Below are 16,703 nucleotides of genomic sequence, written 5' to 3'. Positions count from 1 at the left end.
AAAAACTACATCATGCTTGGGATTGAGTTTGTTAGGTTACCAAAAGGAGGCAACTATTTATCTAGGTTTTTTTTTTACATCAGTATTTGTGAATCTTGTGATGCTTTCTATATAGAGAAAACAGAGAGACCCCTTAAAAAATGTATATATGAGCATTACTATGATTTGAAGAAAAAAAATGAGAACGATGGTCTTTTAAAAATTCACTCCTTTATTCAGGTAATGACAAATTTCTGTTCTTGAGCAAGTTTCCCCAATCCAGGGGTGGGTGGCTGGGAGACATGAATAGAATACAAAGAGTTGCAATGGCAATTGAGATGTAATGCAGGGGTGTTTCAGGTCTGAATGCCAGCATCTCTATCATCAGTGTTCTTAAACTGAGGGATGCTAAATTATGAATTGAAATTTTAAGTTGAAGTCGCAAGGGATAGTTTTTCCTTGGTATTTACTTTATTTTAATATTTATACCAAAGTCATTGTTTTTATTATTTTTAATACCTGTTAACTACATAAATGTAATCATATACATATAAATATATAATATAGTTATTCAATATATATATATATATATATATATATATATATATATATATATATATATATATGTGTGTGTGTATGTATAGATATATATATATATATATATATATATATATATATATATATATATATATATATAAATATATATAGATATATATATATATGTATATGGGTCTACCTGGGATGGTCGACAAGCCATTTGATTGAAACTCATTTGGTCGACAATTAATTTGGTCGACAGGCAGATATACCCCCCTCCCCAATGTTGTGCAACCCTGGAGTTGATATTTATAGTTAGGGGGGTGGGGACAAAGCCCCCCACATAAAACTGCTTGTCGACCAAATGAACTGTCGACCAAATGAAAGTTGATCATATATATATATATATATGTGATATATAAATATATATATATATATATATATATATATATATATATATATATATATATATATATATATATGTATAGGTTCCTATCACGTCATTGAATTTTTAGAAGTTTGAACCACATATGGTCAAGACCATATGTTCAAATTTGTAAAAGTTTGAGTGTGTGAATGGAAATCTCCATAAGCGGAGGATTCCATTCACTTCAATGTGGTGCGATCTTGGAGTTGGTATATTTAAGTAGTGGGGGGTGTGGTGGGTTCTTGGGGGCTTGCCCCCCTGCTTACAACAGTTTATTTTGTTGTCCATTGTGTTTTTGTTTTTTTTTAGGTAGTCGAAGTTATGGGTTCATAGGTTCATAGTAGGTACTAGGCTATTGGCCCTAGTGCCTATATAAGCCTAGTCAAACAGTACCCTGGCTTTTGCCACCCAAGAAAATGATTTTCTTGTGCCCCTGTCAAGCAGAGCCACAGAAGTCATCCCCGGGGTGAATTTCCTATCTCCCATCCAATCATCAGGATTTTTCTTGAAGAGTGCTAATGAGGAGCTTTGTTTGATATAGAGAGGTAGTTTGTTCCAGAGTATGGGAAGTCTCTGGGACAGGAATCTATCCCTCAAGCATGTTCTTTTTATTGTGGTGACAAGGTTTAGTTCCCTAGAGCATGTAGCTCGGAGGGATTGGGATTTCTTTAAGTGGAGCATGTCCAACAGCTCTGGGTTTGACATAGCTTTGTATGTTAGGCAGAGATCGCCTCTGAGTAGGTGCTATGTGACAGAGTAAAGCTGGAGTTTTTTGAGATGGTCTGCGTAGGGCATCTCTTTGAGGCTGGTAATCCTCTTTGTGAGGTATGTTGGCAATATCAGTTGGTTCTGTATATTTGCTGCCATTGTGCTGTAACTCAGAGCAGATCTGAGTGTTGCCATTGAGATTCTTGACATAGCTATAGAATGTTTTGCGGTTGTCTTTGGAATCAGTGATGATTTTGTTTTCGTAACTAGCTTTGGTGGATTTTATGAGGGATCTCAGCTTGTTAGTGAGACTGACCACAGAGTTCCTCTAATCATGGGATTTTACTCTTTTTTGCAACAGTTTCTTTCTTCTGTTGTAGAGTTTGTTTATGGCAGGGGACCACCGGATTGGCTTCCTTTTTTGGAGGATAGCATCCTGGTTCTGCTAGGGATTGCACAATCCCTGCACTCATGTAAGTGCTTATAAACTGCAATTATATAGGATTCAGCAGTTGTACCTCTATTGTCTATCAGCATGGGTGTCGTGAAGTTTGCCACTTCTGTCTTAAGAAGCGTGAAGTTGGCTTTGGAGAACTTTTTTACAGTGGTTTACCTAATGGGCGGTGGGGGTGGGATGTGGCTATCTAGGGTGATTTGCTTGTGGTCGGATCTGACCAACAAGGAATTGACCTCTGGTGTGGAACACTGGTTGCCCATGTTGGTAATGACCAGGTCTAGGATATTGCTGCCACTGGTGGGGGTGTGGATAAGTTGATCCAAGGCATTGGAATTTATGAATTCCAGAAAATGTTGAGCACAAGAGTTGGTACGTGAGTAATTTTCCCAGTTAATGGTGGGGTAGTTGAAATCACCCATTATTAGGGTGATAGGCTGTACCCTAATATTTTCCAGTGTATGAAGAAATGAGGAGTGGGAATCTTGGGGCATGGTGGGGGAACTGTAGCAAGCTACAATTTGAATTGCGGTCTTGCCCAGAGTTAGTTGAACTTGGATAATCTCAGATGCATTATGCTGAGCAACTAGCCTGGTGGTGTGGATATCTTTAATGAATATGGGCACGCCTCCGCCTTTTGTGCTTCGGTCCAGGTTAGGTGGTCAAAAGGTGTGGTATGAATTATAGCCTGGTAATGCAGGGGTGCTCTCTGGAGCCTTGAACCAGGTCTCTGTCACTGCACATATGTTGATGTTCTCCACTTTAAGGAGTGCTCGATTGAGTGCATTTTGAGGTTTAGAATTCTAGCATTAAGTAGCATTACCCTCAGATTTTGCTTGCTTGTACCTATTACTGTGGTGAATTTCTCATTTGGATCTTGCCTAAAAAGGGCACCATAGAGGTGACAAGAGCCTTAGCCAGTATCTGGAATCACAAGGGTGAAAGGTGCAGACCATCTCTGGCAAAGCATTGTAGTTTGTCGATCATGTTATTCCCAGGCAGACAGATACTGGATCCCCTTAGAGTGACACCAGAAGCTTAGCCAATTATTGAAGTCAATCATTTTGTCCTTGTAATGTGGTATAATTCTGGGTAATGGCAGGATGCTACTCAGGACTAAGGTCATACCTGCCTGGACTACAAGATCAGATAGCTCCTCAATGTCTCTTTTCATGTAGTCCAGGGAGGTATGTCTCAGGTAATTCACACCAACATGGACAATGACAGAGTCATCTTTGTACTTGTTGTGGAGTGACCTGAGTGCATGCATTATGTGGTGGATCCTGGCACCTGACAGGCAGCTGACAGTAACTTTCTTCTTGTTTAGCCAGGTGAGTGGAACATCAGTGTGCCTGACTACAGAGTCACCTATGACTAGAGTCTTGGGTACGTTGTTATGCCTTATGGGCTGTGGTTGAGTGGCACACTGAGTTTGTGGGCTATGTGTCATTTGGGTTGTGTTAGGGGGTGGAGGTTGCTTGCGTTTCTGCTTTGAGGTCCCTGTTGCTTGGGTAGATTTTTTTGAGAGCCTCCACAAATGTTGGTGTGTGTTTTGTGTTGCTATGTGTGTGTTTTGGTGGTGTAGGTTTTGAGGGACTATGTGATGAGTGTGGTGTGGTGCAAGTGTTTACCTTCTCCTCTTGACTGTCTAGTCTAGTCTCGGGTGAAGAGAGCTTTGCTTCCAGTTTGGCTATATAAGTGCATCTCTCGCAGGTTTTAGTGTTGAGTGGTAGGAGGAGTGGATTGTCTGTGTACATGAGGTAATTGCTGCACTGCCGCAAGATGCCCAGGTTCATCAGGTCGACAGGAGAAAACACCGGGAGCTGACTCTTAGACATGCATGGATAGGTGCTTATTTATTAAGTACTAAAAACTGTTTTCCAATAGACAAGTGAAGAAAGTTGAGTGCTGTAGTAATTTGTAGCTTATTTAGTGCTTACAATGAGTTCTGAACAAATGCTGAGCTCAAAGAAACAGATTTGAGTGCTGAAACTAGAAAACTGTCTGGTTCCAAGAAACAAAATTAAGCTAGAAGGTTTCCCTCCAACACAGAAAGGCTTGGGGGCTCAGAAGCTTACAAACAGTCCTGGATACAGCAAATCTGTATCTGGACTAGATGACTTACAGGAAAGGCAGGAAACAAGCTTAGACATTTATTTATTTTTTGTAAAGTGGAAATGGGAAAGGAGGAGAAGAAACTAACTGGATTGACCTTCTCAAATGTTCTCCCTCGATTAGGTAGAATATGGTAATGACACTAGACTGGGAGGAGTGTCCCAGATCAAATTTACAGTAACTGCAAAGCCACCAAGTGGGTCTACTTCATAAGATTGACAGACCATTTGATCGACATTCATTTGATCGACAGCTCATTTGATCGACAACCAGTATTCAAGGCACTTAATAGGGATTTTCCCCCCTCCCCAATGTTGTGCGACCCTGGAGTTGGAATATATAGTTAGAAGGGGTGTGGGGGGTGTGGGGGCAAAGCCCCCCACCTATTTCCTTTTAAGACATGAAAATACAACAACAAAACTAGACATTTTAAAGGAAATACCCTGTGCCCCCCACACCCGCATAACTATATATACCAACTCCAGGGTCGCAAAACATTGGAGAGGGTGGCAAATCCCAAGTTTTTGCCTTGAATACTGGTTGTCGATCAAATGAGCTGTCGTCCAAATGAATGTCGATCAAATGGTCTGTCGATCTTATGAAGTAGACCCATATACATATATATATATATATATATATATATATATATATATATATATATATATATATATATATATAAATAACGGCTCTGTGCCCTTCCTCTGATTAGCTCAGTGTGAAATGGCAGAAACACTCACAATTTAACTTCTTAAGTAACAAAGTTGAAACCTGAAACAACTTTAAAAAAAGCTTGAAAGATCCATTGAGGTGCTTACTCCAAGGAGCAGTCCAGGCAACCCCAGTCAACCAATGACTACAAACAATTCACTCTCACTGAAATGCTGTACTGGCTTTGGCTAAGTTATGATGACCTGAAACATGTGCTCAGACACACAGCCTCTACTAACAAACAACTAGGCCCAAAACACAAGCCTGAATATGGACAATGCTACACTACCAACACTACTTAGGTAGAAAGAACTGCAGAAATATTTAAACAGATAAAGGATCAAGGAGACTCTAGAGAATGCTTTTAAATGCAAACAAGTTATATGATACGCTCCTAGCAGGAAATCAGAACAAACAAACCCAACCTGATGCTTAACAATTGTAGACAATTTCTAGTTAATACCTCACACACAGTGAAACTAGCTAAAAAAGCATATTCAGACAATAAAAGGGCTATAAATAACTCAGAAATAAGCAAAAACAGGATACTTAATGTTATATATCACAGATTATTTGGCTCAGAGCCCTTCATCCGACTTCCTCCGATTATCTCAGTGCGAAATGGGCATGTAACTTCGAACATAATGTTTCGACCATTAGATGTTTAAAGTTACGTAACTTCAACTGTGTGATACAGACCCTATATATATTTCATTTGTAGATGAAACAATTAAATATAAAGTTGTGTGCTAGCATCAACCTTTTCATTAGTTACATATCTCTTTAATGTGAAATTATTTAGATGAGTTTTACTTCTGCAGAGATTGTGCATATTTATTGATACTTGTGGATTGTAGACGTTTGAGTAGACTTTTATGATGGAAATGTTCTGAATTGGGCAGTTTTGTCATTATTGGTGCATGCATTTTGTTTCATTGTTTACTGGAAAAATGTTCAAATCAATAAATTAAAAATTCCCTCTAACAACTGTACTGTATTATACAAGGACTATAATTTAATACAACCAGGAAGGTGTATCAAAGAACACATGTATGTTTCTTATGCAAGGGGCCTATGATTTAAAAAGAGCCCAGAGCTAATCTTTATCTGCCACTGGCCAGATGTATTTTCTTTAAATGTGGGTTTCAATGCTGTTTCAATGAATGCGAGTTTCAAGGACAGAGAAGTTTTAATGCTAAGTCTATTTTCATTGTGAAACTGCATTGCTTTGTTAAGCAGATGCCTATTAGTGTTTGTGCTGTAAAATGTAAAGTAAAACTTTTAAATGAAATCCAAATCATCATAGAAGTAAAGCAGTATGCACATTACAGAGTTTATGGTAAATGGGGTGAAATAGCCAATTAATGGGACATTGGAATAGCTGCAAGGAGGAAGCCCCATTTGACCATGATTTTGTGAGGGGAAGAGCTGCAAACTCAGCCACAGCTGACCTATACCTTTCAACTGTCCAGATTTTTGCAGAATGAATAGATTCATGCTTCTTCTTATTCAGAAAATGCATGTTGTTGCAGAGCCTGTTGCTCTGTGTTTAAGTAGGAATGCTTTAATGACCATCAGTTAAGCGTGTCTGAGATGCAAGTAAGCTTTAATACGCATACTGTTAAAGAATTACCAACATTGAAAGCCTTTTTGTTGTTGCCATGCAGAGAATATTTACAAAACTAGATTGCGTATAAGCCTTAGGTATTGAAATGCATATGACAGTATTTGTAATAAAGGACAGGATTACAGTATTTTCAGAAGCTCATTACATTTGTTGGAGACTTGCAGGCATCTTTGCAGGCTTTACCTATAAACTAAACAGAATGCCAATCTATCATGTGTGGTCCATAACCTGTGCAGTAATCCTTTAAGCAAATTATCTTGAGCTTGTTTCTTGTTTGCTGCTCATTTTTTACTTTAATCATGTTTTCCCCATGACACAAGTAGTTGTTGTCAGGCAGCTGGTCTTTTTTGGCTAATAAACATTTTTGCAAGTGGGGGTATCACAAAGATTGCTACTTTCAGCATGTCACTTGATACTCTTATAAAGCTGAATGTAAATTATACTTAGAACTGCAGTGGAAGGAGAAGTGATTTGAGTTGAGTGCTGCATGTCTTTTAATACTTGATTTTGACTGGCATTCCAGTAATGTATTTAAAAAGTAATTTCTTTTTTCATGCCTCACAACCTTTTTGTTTCCATCTAGATATTAAGTAAGCTGTCATGTAGCCAATGCATTGAAATATTTTTTTCTTATACACTTCATTTTGTCTTCATTGGACTCTCATAATGATAGTTTGGCACCCAGGGCAGCGTATTAAATTAAAAGTCCCAGTTTTGTGGTTTTTAGCATAGCCTCACCCCTTTCTAGTTGGCCACACCACATTCCCATTAGCCACACCCATTCAGCTGTCTCCTGCATCCCCCCTTTGATTTGAAGACACCAGCCACCACTGCTCATAGCAGCCAACTCAGTGTGTGCATGTAAATATATCCCCTTTTAGCACAACTGACATGTCCTTATGGGCTATCCACCTGCTGATGTCATCTACCTTAAGAGCACTGGCTGAAAGTCTAATATCAGATAAACTCTGTAGCACATGCACTAAGTACTGAAAGCTATAGTGTGCAACAGTAAAAAAGTAAGGGTTCTACTCTCACACCAACAAACTCAGTGTGTGCAAAAATATATTGCCTTACAGCAGAACAAACATGGCCTCATGGGTTATCCCCGTTTGATGTTTATGCACTTTTTAGCCTTGTAACTTACTGCTGCCCTCTAAATTGCCCTTCACTACACAGCCTGCTGATGTCATCCATCTTAAGAGTGCTGGCTGACAATCTAATATCAGATAAACTCTGTGGCACATGTGATAAGTATCAATGTGGGTTATAGTGTGTAACAGTGGATAGGTAGGTGTTCTTATCTCACAGCAGCCAGCTCAGTGTGTATATATCCATACCGCATACATATGAAAATCTTTGTAACATACACATTGGTAGGGTTTTTTACTGTTTGTGGGTGATGTGGCCTCCGAAATGAATGACCACAACATGGTCTGCTTATATCAATAAACATTATGCGTCCTGCATGTATAGTAATAGCAGACATAAGGCACCATGTTCAATAATAGCCTCACATCAGGCTTTATGTCCACTGAATGGTGCACAGCAACAGTTATCCCACTCCACAAAGGGGGAGCCACCACTGATCCTGGGAACTATCGCTCTATTAGCCTGATGAACCTGGTTTGCAAGACCATGGAACGTATCATCATGGAACTCATAAACAAAGACATTGGTAACCTCCAAACTCTGGATCCCACCCAGTTCGGGTTTGTGAAAGGCAGATCATGCCTCCTGAACCTGATTGACTTCTTTGAGGCAGTCACCAAAGCCATAGATGAGAGTAAGATGGATCACACAGCCTATTTTGACCTTGCCAAGGCTTTCAACAGCATCCCCCATTCTGGAATTACAGCTAAGCAAACTAAACTAGGTCTAAATCCCTATGTGACAAGATGGGTTGCCAACTGGCTCACTGAAAGAACCCACAATGTAAAAGTTGCAGACTCCAAATCTGACCTCAAACCAGTGACAAGTGGAGTACCACAGGGTTCAGTCCTGGGACCTCTCCTGTTTGGTATCTACTTCTCTGAAGTACAGGCTAACACAGAAGGTTTCTGTCTAATGAAGTTTGCAGATGACTGCAAACTAGGAGCCGTACTCAAGTCCTCAGATGATGTGGATATCCTACAGAATGGCCTCGCTGAGACAGATGCCTGGTGTCAAAGCCATGGCCTCAAGCTCAATGCTAAAAAGTGCAGTGTCCTCTCCTTTGGTAAAAACTCTGTACCCATGAACTACCACATAGGTAGCAGTCTGCTTAACACTGAATGTGTGATAAGAGACCTTGGGACCCAGGTGGACAGCAGTCTTTCCTTTGATAGTCACATCGCCACAGTAGTCAGGAAGTCCTTCTACATGGCACACCTCATCATAAAAGGGTTCTCATCCAGGAAGAAAGAGGTTATTGTTCCCCTCTACTCGACATTCATTAGACCCATGACAGAGTACAACGCCCCTTTTGGAATGTACCTCATAAGACATCTGCAGCAGCTGGAAAGGCCACAGAAGTACCTCACAAAGAGGATTACTGGCCTCAAACAAATGCTTTACAGTGACCATCTCAAAAAACTCCAGCTTTACTCCGTAGCATATCGCCTACTCTGAGGTGATCTCTGCCTAACATATAAAGCTATGTCAAACCCAGAGCTGTTGGACATGCTACACCTAAAGAAATCCCAATCCCACTGAGCTACACGCTCTAGGGACCTAAACCTTGTCACCACAATAAACAGGACATGCTGGAGGGATAGATTCTTGTCCCAGAGACTTCCCATACTCTGGAACAGGCTACCCATCTATGTCAAGCAAAGTTCTTCATTAGCACTCTTCAAGAAAAATCTTGATGAGTGGATGGGAAATAGGAAATACACCCTGGGGATCACTTCTGTATCTCTGATCGACAGTGGCACAGGAAAATAACTTTCTTGGGTAACGTAAGCCAGGGAACCTTGTTGGATAGGCTTACATAGGCCCTTGGGCCAATAGTCTAGTACCTACCTATGAACCTATGATATGTGCATCTGGTATTATCCTCAGCACTGTGTACCACTACATAGGTACGTTTTCCGCTGTGCATGCAGCCAACATGCACTGTGTGTGTGCCTTGGCATATGTCTTTCATACAGAGACTGGAAGTGCTGCTAGCCTGAATGTGGCCATGTGCGCATGTCAGGCTGTGACAGCATTATACATCATGTGACAGAGCAATAGGAGATGTGCACGTCACTAGCATGATGGCCAAACAGCTGTCACAATTGGAGACATCACTACCCATTATCACAGGAACAGCACATATTGCCTAAGTCCACAGGAGATGCAGCCACAACCCCAGTGTTGAGATGACATCCGCCCAGCCAATCATACAGATGGCATGTCTGTAAGTGCACTGAGGTGCACTCTGTACTATACCAGTATGGAGGGTCTGTGTTAAGGGTGTGTTATGTCTGCTACACAAATGTCACCAACAAGCATGTACTACTATCGTCACATAGTGGCTTAATGTCCTTAGAGTGACTAATCCATCTACTATGCTTGCTAGAGATAGGCAGCATATACAATCAAGTGGGATCACACCTTATTCTGTATGCATGGCACCACATCACTTATGAGTATGCTGAATAGCACAGGTGGCACTGACATATATTGCAGATGAACAGTGGTGAGCACATACTGGTGATGTGATAGGACCCTGTGGAGGGCCATGCTGTCATCTGCATATGCCAAAACAGTTTGGAAAATATGTCAACACATGGCCATTGTAGTCAGATGATGGCATGCTGAGGAGTATATGGAGGGTATGTCACCTACCGGTGACTGTGACTGCAGCTATATCATATGAATCCTGCCATTCCACTGTACAGACATGTTGGTGTGTCGCACATGAGCTGTACACCTGTGTGGCTGGGTCTGTGTGGCTACCTGTCACCCCTTCTTATGTACATCACATGTAGGGACTGCTATGCTCGTAACCAGGGACATAGGTATCCCCGATGGAAATGATAGCACATATATATTCGATTGTGGTTTATGGCCATTACAATGTCACCAGGCATGTATCTGTAATATTGTCATGCAAGACACTGGCATAACACAGTGACCGTATGAGTGCTCACAAGTAGCAGGCAACAGCCAAGATTGTTAGCCATGGTCAGTCAGTACAAGCGTATACTGTGGAGACATGCAGTCCAAGCAGTAGAGAACCCGGGACTGTGACCTGTTGAGCACTGCTGCTTACAGAACAGCTATTGGAGTCGGATGTCCCTGTGTTGCATATGTCTGCCATCAGTGGGCCATGTAGTGACCCCTACATTGACAGTATCGTGGATGTATAAGTGGGTGCTTTGTACATGCTGCCTGATCTGGTGGTACACTGAGATGGCTTGTCTCAGTCTGGGAGTTGTACACCCTGATATACCCCCACCCATGTTCCTGCTGACAGCCATGACAAGGTTTATGGCAATAGTAGGGCAGCAGGGCATGCTACTAAATGTGTATGCTATGTACAGAATGGTATGTCAGCTACTGTATACACAAGTGTCTGAGAGTCAAACGCTGGGAACATAACATACAGACACGGGATATTTGTTGATGTGTCAACTCCATTACCACACCTTGCACATATATGTTCAGAGAGCCCAGGTGACATGTATCAAGCGTAGCAGACCTTATCACAAAGTATGAATGCATGATTATGTGGACTGACCCCCATTGTTCCTGTTAGACTTTTATAGACATATGCACCTAGGGAGCCATGCACATATACTGCTGTACCTTGCTGATGTCATATTTCTGCTGTGCTGCCATGCCATCCTGTGCCACTGTATTGCTGCCATGTGTCCATAGTTTATTCCATCACACTCCCGGAATAGAAACATACACAGGTCTGTGAGACACATGTCATCCTGTAAAACTACCTCCAGTACAACGTCATACAACATACGGTGCACAAAGTTTGGTGCATAATCATGACACATGCCAGCATACAGTATCTGTTGTGTACCACAACAAGTGGGATGGCAAAACAATACTGCATTACACACATAAATGTCAAGTCATGTAGTCACCTTGTGTGTCAGACATATAGCCTCATTTCCCTGCATCAATGGCAAGGATGACAGGGATTTAGCACAGGTATCATCACATGCACAGGGTGGATGCCTACGCTGTGCCAAACAGTTGACAGTATGTGTATGTGAGTCAGGAAGGGGTTAGATGGGCCATGGAGAGGTTCTGTGCATGTCTGTAGGTGACCTGCATGCGACAGTGGTCTTTGAGTGTGTGTGTGTGTGTGTGTGTGTGTGTGTGTGTGTGTGTGTGTGTGTGTGTGTGTGTGTGTATGTGTGTGTATGCAGTCAAGTCCAGTGCTAGCCCTACAAATGTGTATGTTGGACAGCTGTGGACTGTACATGGTAGAGTGAACAGTTCACCGTCTCCAGCCATGAGCACAGGAACTGGCTCTGCCAGGAGTTGCACTGGTTCCACCATGCCCAAGGTTAGATGTGGCACTAGTACTTGATGGTGACTGCTGTCTGCTGGGTCTGTGTCCCCTGCAGGACCACCCAGGACCATGTGTTCATGACCTACCATGTCATGATGTGCACAGTTCCTTATCTCTGTAGTACTGGAGCTACTGCCACTATGGGAGCATAACTGCACATGGCCACGTGGACTCTCAGCAGTTGGTATTGCTGACCTACATCCATGGGTCCGACACCCAACTCCGGCCATATGTTCCAGCACAGACAATATGCAGCCCAAGATAGACACTGTTTCAGCCCACCATTTGTCCACTGCATCAGTGAACCAATCCAGAGTGTCCCCAATGCAGGAAGTCAGTCATGGATGTCAGACTGTGCTGTATCCATAACCCTAAACATATGTCTGGTGTTCCATTCAGAATGTGCCTGTGCCTCCATGATGACCCAAAACATACATCAAGTGACTCAAGATGTGGCACCTGCAAAAGGTGGTGGAAGGACAGCAGGCTTTCTACAACCACCCTGTCAAGCTGCATGTGTGGGACATTGCTAGCTCTCTGGCTATGGCCAATATCTACACTCACTAGAGCCATAGTTGCCACACTTCCCTGTTCAATGTGTCCACCCTCTCACTGTCCAATATCTGTGGCCTCTGGGGACTGCATATGTGTGGGCATACTGACTGTATGCAGAGATAATGGGGACAGAAGAGAGATGTCAACCTCTGGGACAGATTCAGTCACTGACAACCCCGCCTGTGCCTCACTATGGCCACCATCATCATCAGAGTCCTATGAGACACTGACATCAGGTTGTGAGGGGGACAAACTCCACCCCCCCCCCCGTAGTCACCTGTGAAAACCAAGACAAAAGCAATACATTACTACCGGGACTTTTATGTATGGTAATCCGCACAGATTCATACAAATGAGGATCCACAGCTGTATTACCAGTCTCACATCTTCTCATCTCTGCTCCCATGCACAACAACCTCACAACACACACATATATCCCTCCAGCACATCCTATCATCCACTATGTACAGATTCAGCATGCCCATAATGGCCTTCACTATCCACTGCTACATCCGGTTAAAGTTGTCAGTACAATTTACCTGTAAGGTATACAATATGACACTATACATGATAGAACTGCACATTAAACCCAGTGCATTAATCTTGAGAGTGATATGCTAGTACTAGAGTCACTGCCTCAGGTATGTAACATCTTCCTTTTGTGTTTGAACAGGCATCTTGGATTACTTGCCTAAAGTGTACTAGGCTGTGCAGTCGCTCATAACTATAAGTGCAAATGTGTTAATGTTCATTCAAATACACACCTGTGATTACCCAGTCTATGAACTGTAGTCAGCTGTTTCAGAATGGTACATACAAATATTCTAATCTGGCTAAACACAACATTTGTACAAAGTGCAATATGGCAGCCGTTAACATTCATAGGTATATATGATCCATAAAAAACAGTATCATGCTTAACAGGTACAGGACCATGGAGTTGGGCAACTTCTGATGGACCTATGAAAGGATGAGGGAGAGGTATTGTCAGAACCACCATATGTTGCAGCACTACAGCATAATATGTGCATATATCTACTTGTACAGTAGCCAGTGTTACTGGCTATATTGCTGACATTCAGAGTATGTGTGCACAACTGAACTTAAACCCCAATCCCTCAATGCAGATAGACATGACACCCATGTACAGGTATGTACAGCCTGCCACAATGACTGATAAGGTATTAAAATGGTAGACACAGTAAGCTAACCTGGACGTTCCTCTGCTGGGGGCACTGTGGCACCCACCTCCATGATGTATGGTGTGATGGATGCCTGGGAGTTGTCCTGTGTTCCTAGGTTCAGCAGGAATTCCTCTGTAGCTGAGAGTGGTTGTATCATTGCAGGCCCTCCACCAGTCGTGGCATGATCCCTGGCAACATCAGCTGCCCTTCGTCATGCAGCATTCACCATATATGTGGCTCTTTGCCGCACCTGCTCATAGGTCCTGTCCTGCTGGCCAATCTGACTGACATCTTACACAAGGTTTGCTCACAATGCTGCCCGTTGTTCACGATTACGCCTCCCCCTGGAAAATAACTTCTGATGATGCCGTCTTAGTGCATCCACTGTTACCTCATTCTCTGCATTGGAGAAGTGAGCATGTCATCTGCAATACATGGTTCCCGAAAGACAACAAAAGGGGAACACATTACAGGACCAGATTCATGGTTCATAGGGTCATAGGTTCATAGGTAAGTACTAGGCTATCTGCCCAAGGGCATCTATAAGGCTAGCCAGAATGTGTTGACTTTCGCCGCCCCCTTAGATTAGTTCCCTGTGCCTCGGTCCAACAGAGCCATTAGTTCCCTGTGCCTCTGTCCAGCAGATCCACTGCAGTGATCCCCGGGGTAAATTTTCTGTTTCCCATCCACTCGTCAAGGTTTCTCTTGAAGAGTGTTAGTGAGGGGCTCTGCCTAATGTAGATTGGAATCCTGTTCCAAAGCATGGGGAGTCTCTGGGACAGGAATCTATCCCTCCAGCACATCCTATCATCCACTATGTACAGATTCAGCATGCCCATAATGGCCTTCACTATCCACTGCTCCCTCACACATCATACCCACAGTCTGGCAACATACTACATTTGTGGATCCCAACAAGATAGTAGCACTATGGGGGTATGTTCCTGTGTGCTGTGACAGATTCTGCTGTATGTTCCTACACCCAGCACTGCAGTGTACTATGGTTGTCCCTACAGGCAACCTCCAATTACTATGTCATATGGCCACTGCCAGACAAATAGCAGTGTGCTATTACAACAACTATATGGGGACAGTCCAGCAACACCAGTGTGCCACAATGACAGAAAACAATGCAAACCTGCTGTAGAATATGTTCTCTGTAGGCATCATACTTCTCAACTATACAGCTGTTTGCAGAATGTCAAGATGTTTGCATCATACTTTTGGTCATTTTCACACAACATTGTGGATTTCTGACAAAAGATTGGCCAATCATTGATTGTTGATATCAGGAAATAAATACAGACATCTGAGTTAAAGATGTCAAGCCCTTCAGAACAAAGTTATGCTACTGCAATATCTATTATTCTATTCACTTTCTTACTTTATACGAGCAATAGTTACATGTCCCTAATTGTGGGCCTTTGTCCCTCCATTAGCTATGCCTTTGTTCAGATTTCTTGCTGTAACAGGTTGACAGCTATGTTAGGCATAGCTCTCAACCAGAGACAAACATCAAAAGAATCACTTGGACTTAGTCAGAGTACATCAGGGACAATCAGGGACACTTTTAAAATGTTAGAACTATTTATGTGAGACATTGACAGAATGAGAGGAGGTGAATTACTGTACATTGTGTGACATTAGAGAAGTACACACCCTTACTTATTGTCACTAAGTATTACATGAAATTCACTAGCTTTCCTACAACAGCCAACCATTGTAGGTGGGATTAAGAGGCACAGAGCTAAGATGTGAGGGGAAATCAAGGGTACTTTATTTTATTTTTATTTATTTTACATATGTTTACCAGGAAAGTCCAACTGGAAAAAGGTCCATTTACAGCAGAGGCCCGGGGAGAAAAGCTCCGTAACATAACAGTACAAATACAACAAATGACAAAAAAATTTCTGTGCAGAGGCATATATACAATCAGAGCTCCATGTCTTTATATGACAACACATAATCCACGAATGACAGAAAATTTCTAAACAGTGGCATATATACAATCATGGAGATTTTCCGTACCTTAGTTTGATTTGAGCAAGCTTGGTATAGAGATAGCAAAACTTTGAATTCCCTATTGATAGTACAAAGCATAAAAATGAAGGAATGGAATCTGGAAAATAATGCTATTCGGGAGATATGTCATAGAGTGAGAAATAGCTTGTATGATAGTAATTCCTGATAGGGAGTATTTGAGTAGTACAGAATAGCTGAGGTAAGCAGTGAGGAGATGAGGTGTGGCAAGTTAGGAGGAGAGCAGAAAAGATTTTATGTGATACAGGGACAGAGCCATGATTGCAAGATGTGTGACTTTAGTGATGTCTTGAAAAGTGAGATGGATGGTGCAGAGGAGATACTTTGGGGGAGGTTATTCCATTCCCTAGCAATGGTGTGGGAGAACAGACTTTTCCCTGCAGTGTTATTGGCTTTGGTTATGCAGAGCAGGGTTTTGTTGGATGAGCGTAGAGGAGGATTTGCGGAATATTGGTTTAGAAGTTGACTAGTTTGTTTAGGTCTGTTTTCCTGATATGAATTAGGATTGGTGATACGTACATTAGAATAGACAATAGGTGGGCTTGGGCTAAGGAGATTCTAGCTTGGTCCGATAGGAACTGTTTGTGTTTGTATAGGGTTCCTAGTTTCTTATGTACCTTTGTGATGGTTTGTGAGATATGGACATTTATGTCTAGATTGTTATCTATTTCAACCCCGAGCAGCTTAGTGTGTGGGGAGTGGGAGATTGCGGTCCCATTTTTGGAGAAGATAGTGAAGGTAGGAGGTGTGGATTTGGATTTATTGGGGGAAAAAAGGAGTAATTTGGTTTTGTTGGGGTTTAGAATGAGTTAGATATCAGTAATCCATTGTTCCACGGAGCAGAAGGATTCTTGGGTAAACTTTTG

The sequence above is a fragment of the Protopterus annectens genome, chromosome 12.part0, assembly GCF_019279795.1.
Source record: "Protopterus annectens isolate FY-2018-M chromosome 12.part0, PAN1.0, whole genome shotgun sequence".
NCBI classification, from domain to species: domain Eukaryota; kingdom Metazoa; phylum Chordata; order Ceratodontiformes; family Protopteridae; genus Protopterus; species Protopterus annectens.
Note: the sequence above shows the minus strand (reverse complement) of the source record.